The sequence below is a fragment of the Diabrotica undecimpunctata genome, chromosome 3 (assembly GCF_040954645.1).
Source record: "Diabrotica undecimpunctata isolate CICGRU chromosome 3, icDiaUnde3, whole genome shotgun sequence".
Classification (NCBI taxonomy): Eukaryota; Metazoa; Arthropoda; class Insecta; order Coleoptera; family Chrysomelidae; genus Diabrotica; species Diabrotica undecimpunctata.
Genome location: NC_092805.1, coordinates 54,022,158 through 54,047,068, shown reverse-complemented (window position 1 = coordinate 54,047,068; position 24,911 = coordinate 54,022,158). Strand labels below are relative to the sequence as shown.

The 24,911-nt window shown below is 31.6% G+C and overlaps 1 protein-coding gene across 5 annotated transcripts in view; it reads left to right on the top strand.

Moving 5' to 3' along the window:
- Positions 1-326: 326 nt before the first annotated feature.
- Positions 327-24,911, top strand: part of LOC140436811 (uncharacterized) — a 321,169-nt gene continuing 296,584 nt past the window's right edge. For all 5 annotated transcript variants that reach the window (XM_072525934.1, XM_072525933.1, XM_072525932.1 and 2 more), the window contains exon 1: positions 327-647. The gene's annotated coding sequence lies outside the window, so the exon portion shown is untranslated. The remainder of the gene's footprint in view (positions 648-24,911) is intronic.

The following is a 24,911-nucleotide window of genomic DNA, read 5'->3' as shown; positions in this document are numbered from 1 at the left end:
AATATCTATTAAATATTATGGTAGGTATTATTATATAATAAATATAAAATAAACGTATTTTGAATTTTATTTTGGAACTAAAATAATGGTATATTTAATAATATAAATATATGCTACGTTAAATCTATTAGCATATTTTGGTTTCTAATTCCTTGTATTCGATGATTTGTTTTAACAATATGGTCCATTTAAAAATCTTACTATCTATTTCTAACGGCAACCAAGAAATATAATGCCAACGCAAGAATGCAATTCATGCACTCAGCGACACAAATGAATTAAACCAACACTCATATAGGTATCCATAGCGGCGTACGGTACCAACAGCAAGAACCAGCAGCGTAACCGACTTCTTGGAGGGGCACCAGGTGTCCAAGTAAGAGAAAGGCCACCGATTCTGACCGGTGAGAGGGAAACTGATACATTTTTTTTCTTTGGCTTGTATCGCGAAAATTTTGAATTATTCTATTCATTCTGTCATACTGTCGTGCGCGATATCCTGCTCTTGTCTCCGTTGCAGTGCCAAGGGAATTACGGATATTTTAATTGGTATCGTACAGCGGGTGACCGGTGGTGCAGTTAATATAGTGATAAATTGGAATCCAATTTTGGATAATTCTTGGATTTAGGTTGTTTAAAAGGCTATGGTAAATATATTTAATATTTATTAATACAAATATAAATTTATTATATTTTTAATGCAAAATTAAAAAATATTATCAATAAAAAAATTTCGGACAACTTTTTAATTACCTTATAAAAATTAAGAAAAGCGGAATAAAGATTTATGTTCAACTTTTTCTAACTATGTATTTGGTAATTGCTGAACTTTACGTAAACCAATCGTTTATTTATTGTCTTTTTTCATAACTTTTAAAAATAGTTGATTAAGGTAACCGCAAGTCATAAATATCTCATCATTTTTAGTAAATATTCTCTTCTTTTAAGCATAATATAAACACTGAAGACTCAATAAAACCTTAGCATAAATTAAAAACTAAAGTATATCAGTTTTTCTCCTTGGGTTCGTCTGATCCAAAAGATCTCCGTTATCACTGAAGCTGACGCTTATTGTGTTTGCTATCCATTGTTGTTTCCTACACCCAGTCTATAATTTTTGTATGTATTTTTCTTAGTGTGTCCTAAATACACCAGGATCTCCTCTTGATTTCCCATTTAGGTTTTGTCTTTTACTGTCCATTGCCTCACAATCGCATAATACATGTTTACAGTTTTTGATTTTGAGTCTTCTATTATTCAACCTGATTATGGATGAAATAATAAAAAAAGGTAAGAACTAAAAAAGGATACCAAATGAAAGAAAAACAACTTAAAATAATCTGCTTTGCAGACGACGCAATACTACTTTCTCAAAGTGAAGACGATTTGCAACGTATAGTGCACCAATTTAATATAACCACCAAAAAAATTTAATATGTTAATTTCCCTAAAAAAAGACAAAATGCATGGTTACAACAGCACATTTACTAAGATGTAAATTGGAGCTGGAAAATCAGATAATAGAACAGGTGATGGAGTTTAAATATCTAGGCATCACATTATCTAGCCACGAAAAGCTCGAAAATAAAGTGGAAGATCAAGTGAATAGAGCAAACAGAGGCGCAGGCTGCCTGAATGAAACAATATGGAGAAATAAAAATATCGGGAAAGAAATGAAAGGCAGAATTTGCAAAGCAGTCATCAGATCAATAATGACATACGCGGCAGAAACACCACCTGACACAGAGAGGACAAAAAGAATGTTAGAAACAGCAGAGATTAAAACACTACAAGCAAGCAAGCATTAATAAATGGTATAATTAAAATCAGTAGTGGATACGGTCTAGATTTTAATATCATCAATCAGCCAATCCCGTCCACTGCTGGACATAGGCCTCCCTCAGTTCTTTCCAGTGTTCTCTACACTGGGCCGCTTGTAGCCAGTTTCCCGCTACTCTTTTTATGTCGTCGGTCCATCTAGTCGGTGGTCGTCCTCGGCTTCTTTTATAATTTCTGGGCCTCCATTCCATAATTCGTCTTGTCCATCGTCCATCTTGTGTTCTGGCTAAGTGTCCTGCCCAGTTCCACTTAAGTCTCGTGGTTCTTTCGATGACGTCTTGAACTCCTGATCTTTGCCTGATTTGTCGGTTTGTTATGTGGTCTCGGAGGCTCACATTCAGCATTGCACGTTCCATGGCTCGTTGTGTAACTCTTAGTTTATTCGCAGATTTCTGCGTGAGTGTTAAAGTCTCTGCTCCATAAGTTTGTACAGGCAAAACACATTGGTTATAAACTTTTCGCTTGAGACACATGGGAATTGAACTTTTTAGAATATGGCTTAGTTTGCCAAATGCTGCCCATGTCAGGCCTATTCGCCTCTGTATTTCATTTGTTTGATTGTCTCTGTTTATTTTGATCTCGTGTCCCAGATATTTGTAAGTGTCTGTTTGTTGTATGGTATTATTGTCGATAGTTATATTTCCACTCATTACGAGATTTGTCATAAGTTTAGTTTTCTCAAAGTTTATCTTTAATCCTGCTCTTTCAGACAGACTTTTAAGCGAATGTAGCATAGAAACTGTATCCTGTAAGTTATCTGCGATTAATACGACATCATCTGCAAACCTCAAATGATTTAATCTTTCTCCATCTATATTGATGCCCATATCTTGCCATTGGGTGTTCTTAAATATTGACTCTAGAGCTGCCGTGAACAATTTTGGTGAAATATTGTCTCCTTGTCTTACTCCTCGACCTAAGCTGAATTTTTCTGTGTCTTCGTGTAGTCGTATACTTGATGTAGCGTTCTCGTAGATGTTTTTGATTAGTGACGTGTACCTGTAATCTATTCGGCTTTGATTTAGGGCTTCCAGTACGGTTTCAAACTCTACAGTATCAAAAGCCTTCTCGTAATCGACAAATGCAAGAACCAGTGGTATGTTGTACTCGATGCATTTTTCAATTAAGATCTTTATGGTGTGCAAATGGTCATTTGTGCCATATCCTCTCCTAAAGCCTGCCTGTTCTTTGGGCTGATAGAAATCAAGTTTAGGTGTTAGTCTCTTTGTTAAGATTTTAATAAAGAGTTTATACATATGTGTCAAGAGGCTGATGGGTCTATAATTTTCTAATTTAGTAATATCACCTTTTTTGTGTAACAAGACTATCACTGCATTGTTCCAGTCTTTAGGAATCGTACCCGCATGTAAGCATTTATTAAACAGTTCGCTTACTGATTTTAATAGAATTTCTCCTCCTGCTTTTATTGCCTCAATAACGAGTCCATCGTCAACAGGCGATCGATGGTTCTTCATTTCCTTTAAAGCTGATCTTACTTCTGACACAGTAATGGGTAAAAGTATTTCCGATCCCTGATTTATGAGAGTCTTTACTCGTGTCGGTAAATTTTCTTGTGATCTTAATATTTTTATTAAGATTTTAATATAAAAGTACCAAATTCATGATCATTATGAAAAACATCCAATCTTAAACCTTAAAATAATAATTAAGCAACAGAAGATTGAAGGAATCATACACGATACATATCCGGCACCAATGTAAATAGTCAATGAGTTTATTCCACAGAAATTAACCAAATAATATTAAAAGCAAAAACGTCATTTTGTTAGAAGAAGACCGATTTTCTAATGTTAAGATACATCGTTAAAAATACAACGCCGTCTACTAAAATGCTACATATCTACACTTCTATTTTCAATGGAGACGTAGACATAAACTGTGGCTACTATGAATCAGTTCGAGGCTTTTGAGATGTGTTGTAGGCATATCTTGCGTATATTCTTAATTTTTTACGTATTTGGTCAGCACCGTCTGACCAAAGCAGAATAGGTGCAGACTGTAGGTACACAGAAATAAGAAACGTCACCCCGGTTGTTTAGGAAAGATATTGACCACAGAATAATATATGTTGTAATAAATATACTTTCACACAACGGAATTTTAAAATAAAAGAGATAAGTCTTGGGCACCACCCGAATTTTAGAAGGAATTATTGGGAAACCTAAATAATAATAGAAAAAAATATATATACTACCACACAGACAAGGAAATGTATTATATTTTCTCTACTTAGCCTTTTCAGAAATTATAGATAATTTACATTATTACTACCAATTATATGCCCTTATCTGTTACTAAGAGGACCTAGGACTCGTTAAGTGGATGTGGTATCTCGTACGGAACCCTTGAAAAGAATTCCTTTTTAAAGAGCGATCCACAGTTCGAATTGATTTATATAGAAATAAAAATTTGTAATAAAATGATTTAAAAGAAAGATGCGAAAGATAATGAAATGATTTAAAATAAAAATTTAAAAGATAATGAAATGAGTTAAGCGTTATTTTAAATATATATATATATATATATATATATATATATATATATATATATATATATATATATATATATATATATATTTCTTATGCGTTGATTTCGATAAAGTTTAGAACCATGCCTATTAGTTATGCTAGAGTTATCCTTATGTTAGAGATTTAATATAAATTAAATTATTAGCAATAAATTTAACAGAAAACCAGCTTTTCACTTCATTACTAATTGTTTAAATTTGTTTATTGTTTGTATTAGTAAAATTACTGTGACGTTAATGTTTGTTGCTGTTAAAACTTTCAATAATTTACTTTGAATTATAGGCATTTTTGGGGTCAATAGGATGCAATTCTTGATCAACTCAGTACTATTTTAGCATTCAAGAAAAATTAAGTAGACAAAAATGGTAATTATTTAAAAGCAGACAGATTAGCCTGATTTATATACAAATCCTTTTGTTGAAAACAGAATATTAAAATATATATGTTAGAAAAATCGAAACTCTTTTAAATGTTTAAAAAAAAATATTTTATAAAATATAGTTACTTAATGTCTTACCCACTTGCGTGGTACATTCCAATACTCATTTTATTAGTTAAACATTTTTTATGGTTACATAAAATCTAACACAAATGCACTCAAGTGCAACAAAAAATTATTAGGTGTGAAAAATCTTCGCATTTCGAATGGTTGCCGGTAGTATGTCGACATATTTATTAATTTATCAGTTTAGTTAGAATAAAGTGATAAAACAAATTAAATTTTAAAGTTAATAAAAAAGTGTTATGGATTAGTTTGACCCAATAATAAAATTAAAATGATATTCATATAAATAAAAAAGAATTACTTGCATACTAAAAAAAATGTTCGATATTTTGGCGGGAGCGCTACATAAAAATCATCTTTTTCTCCGGAAACACACTGTTCTACACTGCTCGCACTGCAGCCGATTGGCTTATTTTAAAATCCTCCATTAACACTTATATAAATCCTTAAGACTTTGACAACTGGGCTAGAAATAATCTCTCCGCCAACACCATGTAGACCTTTTAGGGTATCTTCTTCGTCTGCTAGTGCCTATCCTTTATGGATGTTGGCTACCACAATGGCCCATCGTATTTTATTAGCAGCTGTTCGAAATAGGTCTGTGGTGGTCATACCCGTCCACTGTCTTAAATTCTTAAGCCAGGATATTCGGCGGCGTCCTGGTCCTCTATTTCCTTCTATCTTCCCTTCCAATTTCAATAGTAGGATTCTATATTTATTTTCATTTCTCACTATATGTCCGAAGTATGCTAACTTTCTTTCTTTAATGGATTTCAAGACTTCGGGTTCATTTTGTAAACGTTGCATTACTGCGTCGTTAGTTATATGATCTACATATGACATTCTGAGCATGCGACGATAGCACCACATCTCGAAAGACTGCAACCGTCTGCAAGACGCATCAGTGAGTGTCCATGCCTCTGCTCCATACATAAGAAGAGAAAACACATAAAAATTAAGGATTTTGAGTCGGAGATGTAAGTTCAATGTTAAATTGCAGAGAACTTTCTTCATCTGTTGGAAGGTACTCCTTGCTTTTTCGATCCTACATTTAATCTCGTATGAGTGATCCCAGCTGTCTGTGATGTTGCATCCTAGGTATGTTATTTTTTCTGTTTTATCCAATACCTCATTGTCTGCCATAAACTTTGCATCTGTATCTTGGTTTTTGCCTATGATCATAATTTTCATATATATATTTAGGGATTCTACAGTATTCACTGCCTTCCCTCGCTCAACCGTTTCCATCTCTCTCTGTTGTTCCATTCTCCATCGTTCAGTCCTCTCTTACTCATGGCGTCGTCTACTTCGTTCCTCCAGGATTTTCGGGGTCGTCCTCTTTTCCTCCTTCCTATGGGGCTCCATTCGGTTATTTTCTTTATCCATCTGCTGTCGCTAGTTCTTCTTACATGTCCATACCACTTAAGTCTTTTTTGTTCTATATATGTTAGTATGTCTGTTTCTATTGATGTTCTTTGCTTTATTTATCTCTATAATTTTCATCTTCTTATTATTAAGTTTCATTCCATATTTTCTATCGATGTTAACTACTTGATCTATCAGTCTTTGTAATCCTTCAGCACTATCCGCAACAAGGACAGTGTCGTCTGCATATCTTAGATATGCAGCCTTAGGGTATACCCAGGGCTATTGTATCAAGGCGAAATCAAACCGTTTTATAGCAATATTAAATTCTGCCAATGCTGCTCTATCGTGCTAAAAGTTCTTTTCTTGTTTATGATCATTAAGACCTATTTGGGACATACTTAGGGAAAAAAAGGGAATCGGGCCCCTGCTACTATAGCAGGCAGTTTGTTCTTATTCTGGTCATTACGTGTTGCCCAGATTCATCTTGATTGATCAAAACTTTCTGGTTGGCTTAAAATACATGACATATTTTGGTTGGTAGTTGTATTCTTCCCCCAGTTTTTTCTCCAGCGCCCGATTTGTAGTAAGTCCTTGTTAATTAGTATTTTTATAGTTTTTGGAGGTTTCTTGGCGAAAGACTAATCTATTCTGCAAATTTAAATGTAAGAGCAAGGCACAAGATTGGAATATATTTTTCTATACTTTCTGACAAGCGAATGTTCTTCCCAGAAGCGTGAACGAGTTATGTGGCTTAGTGGAAGTAGGCAATAAGTAAGTGGGGCCTAGTTTGTCCCTGATATAGCTCGATTAATTTGGTTGAAATGGATATCAACAAGTTTTGTGTGTGAGCTGTTGATTTACACAGTGCTAGAATACCCAGTGCGCTCACTGCAAGTATTAACTTTGAGGAACCTCATATAATTCCGCATGTTTTGCATAATATTTAAGATATTCTGATACCCTCGGTAAGTTTAAGTTAGTTGTAAATAAATTCTCTCTAGTTATTATTGTTCCTTTTTGTAAGTTTTTTTCTTCTATTGAGGATCTCGGTTACATCTTTCAATTTTTTTGTCTTCTGGATACATTTTTGTTTTTTCAACTAGTCAATTTTTTTTACTTGCCCATTGTTTGTTATTCTTAATTCTTAGTAAGAGTAAGAATAGGCTTAGCTACTGCTTTTCTATGTACTTTATAATAATTTTAACTTGTCGCTTTTATTTGATTATTTTGATCCATATACAGTCAAACTTTTTTTACCTGCCAATTGCTTAACAGTCTAAATAAATATAATGACAACCTTAGCTGCTGACGTCTTCTTGTACACTTCAAATTTACCTACATTTGAAGGAAATATGCCTTAGGAATGGAACACTGCTAACACAGTATTAATACACAAAAAAGGAAAAATGCAGAACTAAAAAATTATCGTCCAATATCACTATTATCACAACTCAACACAAATGCAGTACTAAAAAATTATCGTCCAATATCACTATTATCACAACTCTATAAAACATTAACAGAAATAATTACAATTAGATTGTCAACAAAGTTCGATGTATATCAATTAGTAGAGCAAGCCAGTTTCAGAAAGGGGTTCAGTACATATGACCCTTTTCACACACGAAAAGTTCTAATATAAAAAGTTAACGAATACAAATTACCAATATGTGTAGCATTTATAGACTATAAAAAGCTTTTCACAGCATAGAATTATGGGCTATTGAGAAAGCATTGTTTAATAGCAGAATACATTCTAGATAAAGGATATTAATTATTCATAATATATATGAATATGCCGAAATTGTAGTCACGATGAATAACGAGATAAAAACAAAACCAATCAAAATCAACCCAGGAGTAAGACAGGGAGACATCATATTATCTCCAAAACTATTTACAGCCACATTTACAGATATTTTAAAGTCACTAAATTTAAAAACGAAGGGACCCTCGATAAATAGAAAATAATTAAACCACCTAAGATACACAGATGACGTGGTACTAGCAGCTGTAAAGAACTGAAGACGATGATCGATGAGCTACAGAATCCATAAAAAAAAGGACTGAAAATGAATTTGAGCAAAACTAAACTAATGTCTATCAATGATGATTAATTCACGATAACCATTCAATAAACAAAAGTATAAAATGTAGAAAAATACATATATCTGGGCAATATCAAGGTAAACAAAGGAAACGAAACTACTGAAATAAATAGACGAGTAAGAATGGGATGAGACAATTCGGAAAACTTACATACATACTGCACGATAAAAAGATACCACAAAACCTTCGAATCAAAGTGTTTGACTCTTGTATTCTTCCGGTTCTCACTTACGGAGCTCAAACCTGTATATTTACAAAAATGAATATGGACTAGATTTGAAAAACTCGGCGAACCATGGAATGACAAATGTTTGGTATCTCACTCGGATTAACAAACAAACGAAGCAATCCGGAACAAAAAAAAAAGTAAGGGACGCCACGGAGCAAGCAGCTAAATTTAAGTGGAAATGGGCTGGACACAACGAACGTCTCGAAGATGGAAGATGGAACAAAGAAGTTAAAAACTGGTGACCGTACAAAGCGAAGAGACCAAGAGGGAGACCTCAAATAGAGTGACGATATATAAAGAACTGCAGGACCATTGTGGAAACGCCTTACCACAACAGGGATGAATGACTGAGAAAGGGAAGAGACCTTAATTCGACAATTCCAATAGAAAAGAAGGTTTAAAAAAAACTTCTCTAAGTTTGCAGTATCGCTGTTCTTTGAATTTTTATAAGATTTTCTCTTTTAGTTTAGTCCTAAATTTATAGAATTTCTTCTTTTATTTTCATACCTTCCTAAATTTCAGCTTCTAAATTTTGCAATAATTTTTTCTAGTAATAAAACAATTGTCTCTAGGCATTTTAAGTAACACAATCAAACTAAAACTTACTTTCTCTTACTACTGCATATTACATTCAACTTTCAATTGGTCTACAACTTAACCTAAAAACTGTCCAATACTTATAAACACCCTACATGACAGCTAAATACATTTGAATAATCCAGCCCAGTTCGCAAATCTTAAAGAACTCTAGAAATGTTGCATAACATGACACACATTTTGCAGCTATTAATAAAAGTAATAGAAATGAAAGAACTTACAATAAAGTTCAAGAATCTTACTATGTAGTCATCAAATGTTACTCAGACTTCATATAATTAAATGCACAAAATGCAGTTCGCTTATTAAGTATGATGCTAATATTATCTTGTTATGCAACTAGCAGAAAATTTGAAATGATTTAATAAATTATGATTTTGTTAACTTGGTGTTACAAAATATTAATTCTCCATAGGCAATTATTATAAAACTTCGTCGATACCGGAATGTACAAAGAAATAAGTTATTTGTGTTTGCATTTGCACTGAATACCAGGTTCGGATTAAGAAATGTAATATAACAAAACGGTATATAATATTATTATGAAAATTAGGTTTTAAAAAAGAATATAAAGTTAATTTAAATTTAAAGTATACATTATTTACACATCTAGTCCAACATACGTATACTTCTAAAAATCATATTATCAGTCTCGGATATGTTTGTTATCTGTTTAAAGTTGGCAGTTTATGTTTGGTTATTTTCTCTGACCTTGTGGCAAGATCACGTTGGGCTTTCTAGTTTAGTGGCTTCCACTGGTTCTCTTAGATTTAAGTACTTTCTTGTCTTGATCCTTAACTAAATACGTGATCTAGTCTTCGCATAACTGTTGACATGGCATCCAGCGGGACTTTTAAAATCACACAAAAATTACTAAGACCTCTTGTTGGAACAAAAAACATTAACACATATTTTATCAGATGTACAGCTGGTTCCTAAAAAAACTGATACGACTCTTTAAGCGTATTTTGTAGAAAATTGAGCAGTGTATTTTAAAGGATAAGTACTTATTATTTACACACTGTTACTGCCACTGCCCAATCTTAAAATTTGTTAAATAACTTATTCTGTTCAACCTTAAATGTCTGTCCATATGCTAGCAAAGAACTAAAAGCAAGAATTGTAACGAAATTAGAAGATCTGCCGTAGCGAACTATTTTAACGTAAGAAGAACAACAATTTTTAATATTAATAAAAGATGGAGAGAACAAGAAACTTTCGAAAGAAAGCAAGGTTCTGAAAGACCAAAACTATCTAACGCTCATGAAGAGCGTACACTTTATGAGAGATGAGAAGAGAATCCTTTTTAATATTCAAAAACTGCAAGAATTATGCCAGTTTTCAGGAAGGAAGAAAACAACTTGGCGCAGAATTAAAGCATGGCGTCTTAGGCACCAAACTGCAGCAAACAACAAGTTCTTATACCACAATAGAAGCAATCAAGACTTATCTTTGATATAAACCATCAGCTACAAAATCAAGATTTTTGGGACATGGTAATATTTACAGATTAGAAAGTTTTTCAATCTTCTAGAAAACTCAAAATTGGAGTGTATAGACCAGATAATATTAGATTTAATCCTCTATATATTGATAGATATTGAGCAGCTGGCTATTTTAGCGCCAATGTATGGGGATGGATTTTATCTAGAGGAATGGGAATGGTATGGCGTATTGATGGCAGGTTTGTTGGGCAGACTTATTTGAATATGCTAGAAAACATCGTGTTTTCCAGTGTAGAACAGTTGTATCCAGAAAATAATTGTATCCTTTAACAATATAGTTATGCTGTTCACACTGTAAATATAATAAACCAGTGGCTCCAGAATAACAACATCGAAACCTCACCATGGCCCACCTACAGTCCAGATGTAAACCGAATCGAGATTGTGTCTGGGTTATTATAAAATGGTTGTATTGGGATAATTTTATACCTCAAAATGCTAAAGAGCTGTGTCACGATATACAATAGGTTTGAGAAGAGCTCTCTGAAGAAGACAATTTCATAGTTCCTTTCTCGCAGGTGGACCGAGACTACAAGCTATTATTAATGCTGATAGAGATATTACAAAATATTCATTTGATTTTTACATACATAAATTTAGTATAGTTTTAGTCTTTCAGACCCTCCATTTTTTAATAATAGAAAAACTGTGATTCTGCTCAGCATATGTTAAAATGTTTTGCTGCCTCTGATAGTGCCCAGTTATTTTTTAATTTTGTTACAATTCTTACTTTAATATATTGTTGAGTAAAGCCGTTTGTTTTATTCTTTAATAATAATAAAAATAATAACAACAACCCTATTTTATGTAAAAACTATCATTTATATACTCTACTATTTATATACTATATTTTATAAAATGCAGGAATTCAAAATATTATTAAAATTTAGACCTTAATAATTATTACAATTTGTGAATTAACATATCTAATCAATTGTTTTTTGTTTGTTTGTTTATTTTATTATTTGTCCGTCATAATAAATATAATATAATGTCAGACCAATCAAATACACTGCTAAAAATGATCAAAGCTTACTAAGAATCGTATCAGTTTTTTTAGGAACCAGTTGTACATTAAACCTATAGAACATATTTTAATAGTTATTTCACCAATCAGGGCGATTACCAATTGAGATATTTTAATAATAAGTTAATGTTTGAGATTGTTAATCGCCATTTTAATTCATGAGTTCGTTACAAAACTTTTCCGTCGACCGTACTTTTCAGAAATAAAGATATCTTAGTTTAACTTTTTATTTACTTAACAATAAATAACAAATTTTTCAGCTTTCATTAATTTTATTCAAAGTTTAATTTTCCTTAGTGGTAGTTTTAATATTGTAAAAATTAATATTCGAAATAGTACAATTACTGAAATAAAAGGAAGGTATTGATAAATGATTATTCACTCCTTAGCAATATACATACATATATTTTTATATATATATATATATATATATATATATAAATATACATATATATATATATATATATATATATATATATATATATATATATATATATATATATATATATATATATCTATATCTATAGCATTTTGACAAATTTATATTTAAGTCTTCTTGGACCTCTGTAAATTCCGAAAGAAAGAAAAGAAAGAAGAAAAGGCGGTGGTGCTGAAGGAATTACTTTGAAGGAAGTACTTTTGAACGTTTAGTGGTATTTTGTCCCAAGAGTTTTTCAGCGTCTTTGTTTATTCTGCATAGAATTATTTATATAACCTTCTGCTATAGCAGTCGATTTCCAGCCACCTAGTCTTTTAATAGCTGAAAAGTCTGCACCACTGCCACACATTATTGAGACAGAGAAACGTCTAAAACAATGCCCAGTGTAGAGATGCGGGTGCTCTAATTTTAAGAATTTAGCAATAACGGAAGGAATTTTGGAAAACGTATTTATGCCAACTGGCTGTGTGGAACATTTGTTATTTTTATAAAAAATGAAAAACCGTTATGTGGTGTGTGTGTGCCGGTCTTAAAGAAATATAGATTTTGATCGCATTGAGAATGGTATTTGCTTCGTTATCTACTATGGTAAATATTCTATTTGTGTGTGTTTTTGATACTTGTATTGTGACAAGAAACTTTGACCCCAAGTCTTGAACGGAATTCGTTTCTAATTTCAATAGTTCGTCCTTTCTTAACGCACCAGCCACTCGGAAAATCAATGCAACCTACAAAATGAAATGTTATGAAATACGAGTATTAAATATATAAACTTAATTTACTGGTTTACCTTTATCATTAGAAACACGTCGTTAAGAGCATCAGAGATGAATTTCTGGACTTGTTCTTTTTCAAGTGTTTTTGATTTCTTTGGTGCATAACCTGTCCTTTTTGTCTTGATAAACATAATTAACTTATTATATTTAGATATATCATAGTTTGATTTTAAACTTAAGGTTGATTTTAGGATCGAATATTTGGGCCACAAACTTGCTATTAGTCCTTTTTCAGCAATGTTTGAAAAATATGTCAACAATACAGATTCTGAATATAGTATTATTTTTCTCTCGTCACTCCATGCAATAAATTGTATGCAATTTTTCGTACAACACTCTGCTTTTTTTCAGGCAGTAAACTTAAAGATATTTCATTTGCAGTTTCTGCCACTTCTGGTGGAGTTAAATTAAACTCTTCGTCAATATCCATCTTTTGATTTTTCAAATACACAGAATTTTAAACAATAAAGTAAATAAAGACATACAATGAGATATAGTACTAACAGTGGCTACTTCATTTTAAATTTTTTAGTGGAAATATAAATAGGTATATGTTTGGTGGCCTCCACCACAGGTCACTGCCAGTCACAGAGCGTTTAATTAATTTATGCAAGCAATGTATGTTGTGTTGCCTATAATGAAATCGTTCATTAATAGAAAATCATTCATTAATAGGGGTCATTATTCAATGATTTTGAGAGTGTTAAAATTGATTATAGATGGACGGTCGACGGAAAAATAATTAAAACTTTTCCTACAAGTGAAAAATTGTAAACCAGTACGCCGTCAAAGATTTATTTATAAAAAATTAGGTAAAAAAATAAAAATCTAAAATCAAATTTTTTAAAAAAACTTGTATATATGTATATATGTATGTACTACTATGTTTTCGGTTTAATTTCAGGTTTTCTATTTTGATTAACAATTGATTTAGATTTGCGTATGAATGATATCATTATAACTGCCTTATTTCGTTTGAGCACTTATAATAGTGTCATATCTTTTTTAAATCCCTATATTGGTTACTGTTTTATATGAGTGTTATTTGGAAAAAAATATTTAATATAATTAATAAAAAAATAAATCTCTTTAACCACTTTTGGTTTTGGCTTAGGTTCAATTGTCTTTAAGAGTCGAAGTACTGATTGGGTGGAAATCAAGAAACTTTTTTAATTAGCTAATAATTTTTCATCTTTCACTTTTTAGCTTTTTCATCACTAGCTCTGCCTGTATACAGTGTGTCCGTAAAGTATGGAATAAATTCGATATTTCCTAAATGAAAAGCCTTTTTAAAAAAATCTAAACAATGTCGATTTTTAAGTTTAATGTTCTACATTTTACAATAAAATTGCATTATACAAGGTGATACAAATTACAGTGATGACGTCATCGGCTCTTTTTTTAAATGTAACACCCTGTATTTTAGGACATTTTTAGATCGATAAAAATGAGCTGATTTCAAAAAAGTATAATACTCGGGTCTAATGGATATAATTTGAAAGATATGCGCTTAGAAAATAAATTATTTATTAAAAGGTAAAAGAAATAATAAATTAGACTTACTCACAATCAATTTAATTTTACTATCCAGACGACCGGTTTCGCTTTCTACAATATGCAAAGTATCTTCAGGCTCGATACAAAGTTAAATAAATGCTGAAATAATAAACCCATATTAGGGTGTTGTCTAATAAAGATAAACAAAGATAGATGATATAAATTAGAGTAATTATGCTAATATTACATGTCTGTGGTTTTTCAAAATGAATAAAATGATTAAGCAGACAAGGTAAGACCCACAAATTGGTAAAATAGTCTATTAAATTGTAATAAATTAATAAATGAACAAATAAATAAAACATTACTTACATGCCGGTACTCTATTAATTGATGGTTGAAAGAACATGGTTCAAACTATCCTGTATTGTTGATTGGAGAACTTAAGTCTGCTATTGTAATTGTTTGACAGTAAACGGGGAAGTTCTTGAGGAGACAGATTTTATCCAATGAAGTAGAGATAGGTGTAATGTGATTGTTTGTTAGATGAAACTAATGTTCCATACCATTGAGTTATTTAAAAGGTATTTATATTTATTCTAGAGATATATTTAGGAAGTGTGTGTTATTTATTGAGATTTTATTTTATGAAATTGACAGTTGTAAGACAATGAATGAGATTAGATGTACAAATTGTGTGGGTGTGCAATTCTTTCAACTTGTAATTATCAAATTTCTTTGATAAAGTTGTATTGAAATATAGGGCAAATGATTGTAAAGTCAAGTATTTAAAGTTAAAATTAAGGACAATTTAAGACACAGAAAACACACAGAAAACAATTAAAAGGGGGACGAAACAAACATTAATTTTAAAAAAGGGGGAAGGACTTGAATGCACTACATCTCTTACTTGGAGACAATGAGTTTTTATGTTATCTATTAGATTTTAGAGGTAAATCTGTCACACTTTAACCTACATTTGTCAAATTTGTATCACCTTGTATAATGAAATTTTATTGTAAAATGTAGAACATTAAATTTAAAAATCGACGTGGTTTATATTTTTTTAAGGCTTTTCATTTAGGAAATATCAAATTTATTCCATACTTTACGGACACACTGTATATGTAAGCGTTGTATAAATAAGAAGTTTGAGCATCACAAGGAACCATCACTTTTATATTATATTTGTTCGGTTTATTCTTCCTTTCTATAAATCCTAAAACATTTCATAGATGAACGTAAAATCATTAACACCGTAATGTGTTTAAAGAGTTCTTTCTAATTCTATCAAAAACCCAGCAAATGGCTGCCGATCGCGGCCTCTTCTTTGTGGAATATGCAGTATCAACTCTCAGGCAATTTAATATAATATCTACTCGTATTATTGAAAAATTGGTCCTTTCGTATATTGACTATAAATGTTCATTATTTGATTTAAAGCCTGCTGTAAGTCTGATTTTGTAGCTATACCTTCTGTTCTTTTTTGAATATCTGTCTTGCTGAAGCCGGTTTTTCATTATCAATGGTAAATATATTGCCAAATATTGATTGGACTTTTATCTATTGAAGTTCCTATGGGGCCTTTAAGACCTGGTAAACGCATCACCAAATCAATTGCTGGAGTTTTCCTGCTTATTTTCTGCTGGCTGTATCGACCATTTCTTTTAACTTAACATTTTCAATTATGTTATCTTTAGAATCAGCATATATTTTCTTAATTTACTTCATTACAATATTTTTATACTTTTCATCAACGTTCCACGAAAATAGTCCAGAAAATATCGAGAAAAGAACTACAAAACGAAGCAATTATTATTAGTTTCAGCAATAATCAACCTCAATTTTAAGTAATAATTGCTCCTCCTGACTCTATCCTCACTACTTTAGTATAAAGACATTTTTTGACTAGCAAACAAAAATCGACGTGCTTTTTCGTTCTCTTTTCTTGACTACTGACTTCCGCAGGCAACAGACGTGCTTTCAGCCTTTCTTAGCGAACGACTACTCAGCAAAACCCTTTTACAAAACCGCTAATCAGCTAAAGACAATTAAACCTCGTACGAGAAACAACCGTCTATGAATACCGCAAATAAAAAACCAGCTATACGATAATCGAAACCTATTTTTCTGAATACCGCAAGTGTATGTAACAGTTTTGATAAACTTGATTTAGCTGTTTTGTATAAAACATTTAATTACCTCTCCTAATTATTTTAAATCAGACCTATTGATATAATTTTTTAAATAATTTCGTATATGTAGATGCCTTATAAGGCCGGTTTTCACGCTACGTCTTATTGTAGGTTTTGTTGGATAGGACAAATCCTATACAATAAAACGTGGCATGTAAACAGCAAAACGTACGTCTTTCGAATCGAAATAAAATCCAAGGTCAGATCGTAGAAATGATGGGAGAAGCATAGTTTTGCGAGAACTGATAGGATAAAACGTTACGTGAAAATACATGTTCAGACAAGTCGTCCGATCTTGACTTATTTGACGACTAGTTCCACTGCAGTTCGTTTCATTTTTCCCAAAAAAAAGCCTAATAATGTCAGATTTGCGGCAATTCACCCACAATTTTCTCGGGGAATTTATTGAATTGTATAAAAGTTTTTAAGTAGTTATGTTTTAAAACCAAGTAGATTGCATTAAGTTTCAGGAATTTTTTGGCTTAACGCTGGTTTGGATATTATGATTGTGAACTCCAAGTCCTTGACGCTGCGTCCTGTTGTAAGATATCTGAGAGTTGCTGTGAGTCTTTCATGGGGTGTAATGGCTTTTCTCATGAGGTGTCTTATTTCAATATGTATGGTGTTACCAACTCTAGCAATTGATAATAGGCTGAGGTGTCCATTCGCAAATAATTGCGCCAGTCATCTGGTTCGCCTCTTTTAATAACGAGACGTGGGAATACTGGCTTCTTTTTAAAAGCCCATTCTCTTGACCATCTTGTCTTTTTCCTCTTTACCCCCTTTTTCCTCAGTCGTAGTATCTTTATAGTTGAAAAAATAAAAGAAAGCAGCCGTGTTTCCTCCATAATAAAAAAAAACACTAAACAAACTTCACACAACTCAAGACTATGAATTAGAATTGAGGTAGAAAACGGAAGGAAAAACGTAGTGTGTATACACTGGTCAAAACGTACATTTTGTCGTACGTTTTATATGACCCACAAAACGTGCAATAAGACGTAGTGTGAAAACGGGCCTTTAATTATACAGTTGGCCTTGAGAAACTTAAATACGATAATATATTTGATGACCAACTATTTTTAGTAGACAAATAGTAAAATATGACAGAAAGTTACCAAATAATGATATTTAAAGAGCCTAATCAAGAAACTAATTATTCTAAAATAAATAAAATGCAATGTTTATAACGTTACAAACTTTCGTAGAATCTTTATGCTGCTCTGTTCACTTTATCTATATTACAGAGGATATCCAAGTGAGAAGTATTAAATGACAATACTTGTGATAAACCTAAGTTCAGTGTCTTAAAGATAACTTTTAGTTGAAAGTAGAAGGTTATGACAACACGTTTTTCTTTGCTTGCTTTGACTTGGAATATTTCTACAGGTTATACCACTTTATTTCTTTACCCGTTTTATACACCTTACATTAGGTGGATTTTTGGTATTCTGCGAAATGCTTTTGGTCCGATAAAAGAAGTATTAGCTCGTTTAGCAAGGTCATCAGAAGTCTCGTTACTAGACTAGTAGAAACGAGTGCAGAAACACTACAAAGTAAATTTGTTATACCTCGCCGGTTGCTTAAGGGACTGTTTGTAGTTCCTAACTATTAGGGAGCATGAGGTTAGCTTTAAACTAGGTAGGACTAAGTAGGCAATAGTATAGGTCCGAATAAAGTCTAGCCAAATAAATTCTCGTGGATCAACTGATAACAGGAAATATTAGCTACTAACTATAACCGTAGATTTTTTGATTAGATATGACACATATACAGATACGAAAAACACTTGGTTACTATTATAAAATTAGCGAAAGATACAAACAGAGACATTATGTTTCCACTTATCAGACAGAGATCCATATCATACTTCGTTCTAGTCTGCCTATTGAAATCCGAATGTTTCTGATCAAATTTAACACTGTTTAAAATAACATCCTGCGTTGCCAGGTGTACGATAATTATCGTTTTATATTATAGTTATAACTTTGTCCGCAACATACGCTAGTACATAATGTTGCATGCCATAATAGTAAAATATACGATAATTTCAATTAATGCTATGATATATACCTTCTACATAAAAGTAGCTTGATTAGTTGAGAAAACCTTTTATTTCTAATGTCTAAACTACCCCGAATATTTGTAATTTTTAAAAAGTACAAACGATGCAAAAGATCGATGACGAATGAATATTCCAATAGAATTCGAAAATCTATTTGAATTCTATTTTAAAGTATATTTACTAATTTGAGTAACATTATTTATTCATCCCAATCAGTTTACCTTTAAAATGGTTTTGTCAATTTTATACCATCAGAAATAATGGTTAAAACTATAAATACAACCAATTTATACAATAAAAAAGCTGATGATAATCTTGAGTTAACAATACCTATATAGTGCATATTTTTTAATTTAAGTTTTTTTCTTTTAAGTAATTTGTTTATTTATTTGTTTTTTTTTGTTTCCTTAAAAAATTAAATCTGTTATTTTTTTACTTTTTTAATTTCTTGTTCAATAAAATACAAGAAAGTAGTATAATCCGTACAAAAAATACGATAATTTGAACAATGGAATACGATTTTTTGGCTTCTATTACTTGGCAACGATGTGAATCTTTCAGAAACATACCTGGAAACGAATTGGTTTGGTTGCCCAAAGGCACACCCACATCACCAGACAGGCAACTGGCTTATCATCTAATGATATTTATTCTGTGGATTCTGTGTCACCAATTTTAAAGTGTAACATCGTTATACCCATGGGATGACATGGCACAGAGAAAAAAGTATGGCCCAAGCGATGACCCAGAGAGCTGGTGAGCTATAAATCATTATAGCCTTTGGAGGATATGGGCGAATTGCCTTTCAAGACATTTCGTCCCAAATCGTGGAAATACAATAGACACGAAGAGAAAAAAGATGGTTCCGAAGGAAACTCATAAATGAGTAACTCTTTTATTATTTAAATAAAAATATAAAGCAAGCAATCAGGGATGTGACTATGTCGGGAACTCAGTCCTTGTCCCTAATAAGTCCCAATTAAGACTCCTACATAGTCACTACTTAAGCACAGTAGAGGCATTTAACAGGATTTACTACTGCTACTGCCATTAAATTGAAATTAGATGTGGAGTAAGACAGGGATGCGTATTGTCGCCAATTCTTTTCAATGTCTACTCCGAAGAGGTCCTGAAAAAAGCTCTTGAGGGTGAAACAGCTGATATAAAGGCAAATGGAGTTCCCATTAACAACATTAGATATGCGGACGACACTGTGATCTTAGCCGAAAACATTGAAGATCTTCAGAGACTGGTGACCAGAATAGCAGAGTATGGAAAAGAGTATGGTCTAACAATGAATGTAAAGAAGACGAAATTTATGAGAATATCGAAAACTCAAAGAAATAACGAGAATCTTCTAAGAATTCTGAAAATATCATGGACAGAACACGTCACAAACAAAGAGGTTCTGGGAAGGATGAACAAAGAAATGGAAATTTTAAATTCAATAAAAACAAGAAAATTAGAATATCTTGGAAATATTACACGTGGAGAGAAATACACCTTGCTCCAACTGATTATGCAGGGAAAGATCCAAGGAAAGAGAAGCATAGGGAGGCGTAGAATGTCATGGCTGCGCAACCTGAGAGAGTGGTACGGATGTACATCAAATGAACTTTTCAGAGCAGCCGTCTCAAAAGTCCGAATAGCTATGATGGTTGCCGACCTCCGCCGCGGAGATGTTACTTAAAGAAGAAGACTACTGCCAGAGGAAAGTTTGATTTTCCTTGAAAAATAACCTTAAGTACATCAGGACCAAATAAAAAGCCTGTCGGTGGTTGAAAAAGAGCTTATATAAACGAGATTTGCCAAAGTTCCGAAGATTTCGGAAGATCATAGTTATTCGTATTATAGTTAATGGAAGAAATAAGTCAATTAGATGTTGTACGACCGGTGAAAAACAGACGGTTTGGAGAAGAAAAAAGCGGTTACTGGCAAGTAAGTTGTAGACTTTACTACAGCTTGCCTATCGAAAGCAATAAATATTTTGGCTGAGCTGATCCATTTTTATCGGTCTCCTTGTAGACGAAAATCTATTGTTAGAAAATCTGCTTGAAGACATATTTTTAAGTGATACAGATGTTGAATACAGTAAGTATTCAACTTTAGAATCTAAGTTACTCCTTCATTCATAAAAAATATAAAAAGAAAAATAACTCGTTCCTTGGGAGCAACCTGCATGGTCTAAACCATATTTTAACAAAGTTCCCCTAGCAAGAACAACCAAAAAAAAATGAGGCGAGATAATTTCGAAAGGTGTATTCAATTATGGGTATTAAAAGTGCACAATCATACCATTGAAAGGTCAGAGCATCGACTTGTCCTGTTTTCATTATACCAAAATTTTTTGTTAAGTGCGAGGGAAGTACTCATATGGTGAATTTTCTCGCCTTAATTTTACCCTAACCCTACGTTTATATGCGCGTGTACAAAAAATATGTGAAAGAGCAGTATTTCTCATTTGTTTTTCTGTCCTAATTGCTTTTTAGATCATTCTATTTAGTCTACTGCGTTTCACATATTTTCTTCTTTTTTGTTTTTAACGTTTCTGTTTGCCGTTCAAAAATACTTATCTGATACATTTACTAAAATTATTTAATACAACTAACCCTATCAGTAAATAAATAAATATTTGCTCTTAAAAATATTGTGGTCTATATTTTCAATACGGTTCTGTACATATTTATGGTCATTGAAATAGAAAGTAGAATAAACTAAACAGTGATTAGATTTCAGTTATCTGTAACGATCGAGACATCAAGGAAACTGTTAATGGTAAATTCAAAACTAAATAAATACAAAGTTTCTGTATGACGCATGATGAATGAAAAATAATAAAAAATAAATTACTTAGGCATTGATCTCAATATTTCCTGGTAATACAATTTTCAGTATATCTTATTTCGTTTTAAATAACGTACGTAAAAAAATAATGAAAGGTCTAATATAAAAATTGTTTTAATTCTCCCATTAAAAGTGATGAAAACAAATTAACTGTCTATTACTATCTCCATATTTTTGTTTGCGTATTGTATCATTTAAATATCTTGATAAGTTTTAAAAATGTTTCATTTTCTGGCAGATCTCGATTGCAAAATAATTATGTAAAAATAGAAAAAAAATATATTGCATTGTTTTGTTCGTTATTGTTTTGGAGATAATTTTAAATTTCTGTTACCAATGGTTCAGAAACTTTAAATAATTTTGCCATTTTACAGAAGCAAATTTTGGAAAATTTATATTTAAACTTAAAAAGCCTTAATTCCCGGGAGTTGGCTGTATACCATATAGTAAAAAAACTCTAAGATTGAAGTAAAACACTTTGTTATAATGTGCTGTTGTAGTTGATATCTATCTATATAAAAGGCTATGATGACAGTGACAGGTCATACTGTAAGTCCGGTCAACTAACGGCGCCATCTAGGAAAAAAAACAAACTACATATTTCAATCATATTTTGTTCTTGAAACGATACGTTTAATTACTAATACTGTATTAATGATATATGTATTAATATAATTAATAATTAATTTTTATAATATTTTTAAGGTAGAATTTATTATAAAACAATAAATAAAGGTTTACGGTATTTTAGACTTAAAACCTTGCGCCATCTAGTAAAGAAAATCTCAAATCTGATATTTCATTCATATTTAGTTCTTGAAATGATACGTTCAATTAAAATAAAAAAAAATATTAATCACATATATTAATACATATTAATTACATAGATACCTAATAATACGAATATTTATTATTATTTTTTTCGTAAAATACACAAAAATCTTGGTTGCTCTAATTTAAAGGTAAGATTTATTTTGCAAAATAATTTAAATGCTGGTTTTGCACGTAGATCGGTTTCATAAGACGTCATTTAATTTTTTCAAAACTTTTTTACAACAACTCGAGAAATACGGGATCGACGTAGGTAATTTTGTCTTTAAAATATTTGTATAAATCTGACATTTCAATCATATTTTGTTTTGAAACGATACAATTGATATATTGCTAACAATTTTGAGGTTTGAAATGAGGTTAGTCTTTGTATGTGGGTATATTTTATTTTATAAAAACCCTTAAAAGGGTAACATTAAAAGCACGAACGTTTTCGGAACAACTGTTCCATCATCAGGTTAAAATACAGGTTACCATGCCTGAGCCACCAAAATATTTGGGTAAAAACCCTTTAAAATGTAATGTGTTACCAAAGATTGTACATGATGTTAATAATATTATATGATGTTTAATATTTTAATTAAATTTTACTTCAGGTAACATACACCCATGCTTAAGTGAGTTCCAGTGTCCGGAGAGTAAACCTCTTCAAACGGACTACGGCTGGTAACTGAGTTACCAGCCAGTAGTTACACGTTCCAGAGTTACACGTTCGTGCTTTTAATGTTGCCCTTTTAAGGGTTTTTATAAAATAAAATATACCCACATACAAAGACTAACCTCTTTTTGTTATACGTGGTATACAGCCAGCTGCAGGAATTATTTTCCTTGTGGATTTTATAACGAAATGTTTATTAAATATATTCATTTCATTAAGAAATAACATTGTTTATAAAGAAATTAAAGATTTAGAAAATTTATAAAATAATATTTATTGCCTTTAATTGATATAGAGCATGTATATCACTTCTACATATTTCATAATGACGTTGCCTCGTTGTATCACATTGATATGCTAATTTAGGCACTTTTTTTATTTATTTTATTATTTTTTTTATGCTTATATCTTGCCTGAAGTTAAATCTAATAAAATATTAAACATCATTCACTTTTTTAACAACATGTACATTTTTTGGTAACTTTAATTTTTGTAAAGGGTTTTACCCTAATATTTTGGTGGCTCAGGCATGTTAACCTGCTTTTAACCTGATGACAGAATTATTATTCCGAAAAGGTTTGTTATTTTGATGCAGCCCTTCTAAGGGTTTTTTAAATATACCTACATACAAAGATTTAAACCTCTTTTTGTGATACATGGTATACAGCCCGCTGCAGGAATTTATTTTCCTTGTATATTTTTTTTTGTTAATAAATAGACTTTCTTTGGTATTTTTTTTCCCAATTAGGTATGTATTCACATGCACTTTATTGTTATTTATAATATTAACCTAACCTAACGTGTTTGTTTACAAACAACTGTACGGAAAAAATAGCTGATACTGTTTTGTGATAAAAAGTCGTATTGATGATTTAAATAGTTTTTTAGTATTTTTTTTTTGGAATATAACGAATATATTAAGATAGAAAAAACAAACAAAGCGACTACCAAAAGGGCGTTACACAGCATTTTGTTATTAATGAACGTATATCGATATACGAGATACCACATGACACTATGGATGATAATAGATACATGTAAATACACAAGTAAAATTTGCTTTATTGACCTGAGGAAGGCCTCTGACTGAGTACAAAATAAACAACTAGCCGAATCCTAGCATATGACTCATCAAATAAAACGACATGAGACATGTAGTAAATATAATGTATATAGCGTGCCATCAAAAATATATATACAGGATATAGTAAAAAAATTATCAGAAGAGTATCAGATCATACTTTATATTTACTTGGTTTACATGAAAAAAGTTTATTGTTTTTAAAATTTAACGAGTGACTGTAGATTGCCATTTATTGAACCTTCCGTCGCATGCGACGGGCAGAATTACTAGTATTTAATAAAAATTATACATCAGGAAAAATACCACAAGAATGGCTTTTATCCACCTTTGTTACTATACCAAAAAAGATAAATGCCAAACAATGCAGTGATTACCGTACAATCAGTCTGATGAGCCATGTACTGAAAATATTTCTGAAAATTATACACTCTAGAGTACACAGAAAACTGGAAATGGACATCAATAATACCCAGTTTGGATTCCGAAATGGACTTGGAACAAGAGAGGCGTTGTTTGCACTGAAAGTTATGTCTCAAAGATGTCTTGACATAAATCAAGATGTATTCATGTGTTTCAAAATTACAACAAGGCCTTCGATAAAGTGCGGCATGATCACCTAATCAGACTCCTGACAGAAAAGAATTTAGATAAACGAGACATCCAACTAATAGCAAATATGTACTACAATCAGAAAGCAGTAGTGAGAGTAGAGAATAATACCACTAAAGAAATTGAAATAAAGCGAGGTGTGAGACAAGGGTGTATACTGTCACCAACCCTGTTTAATCTCTATT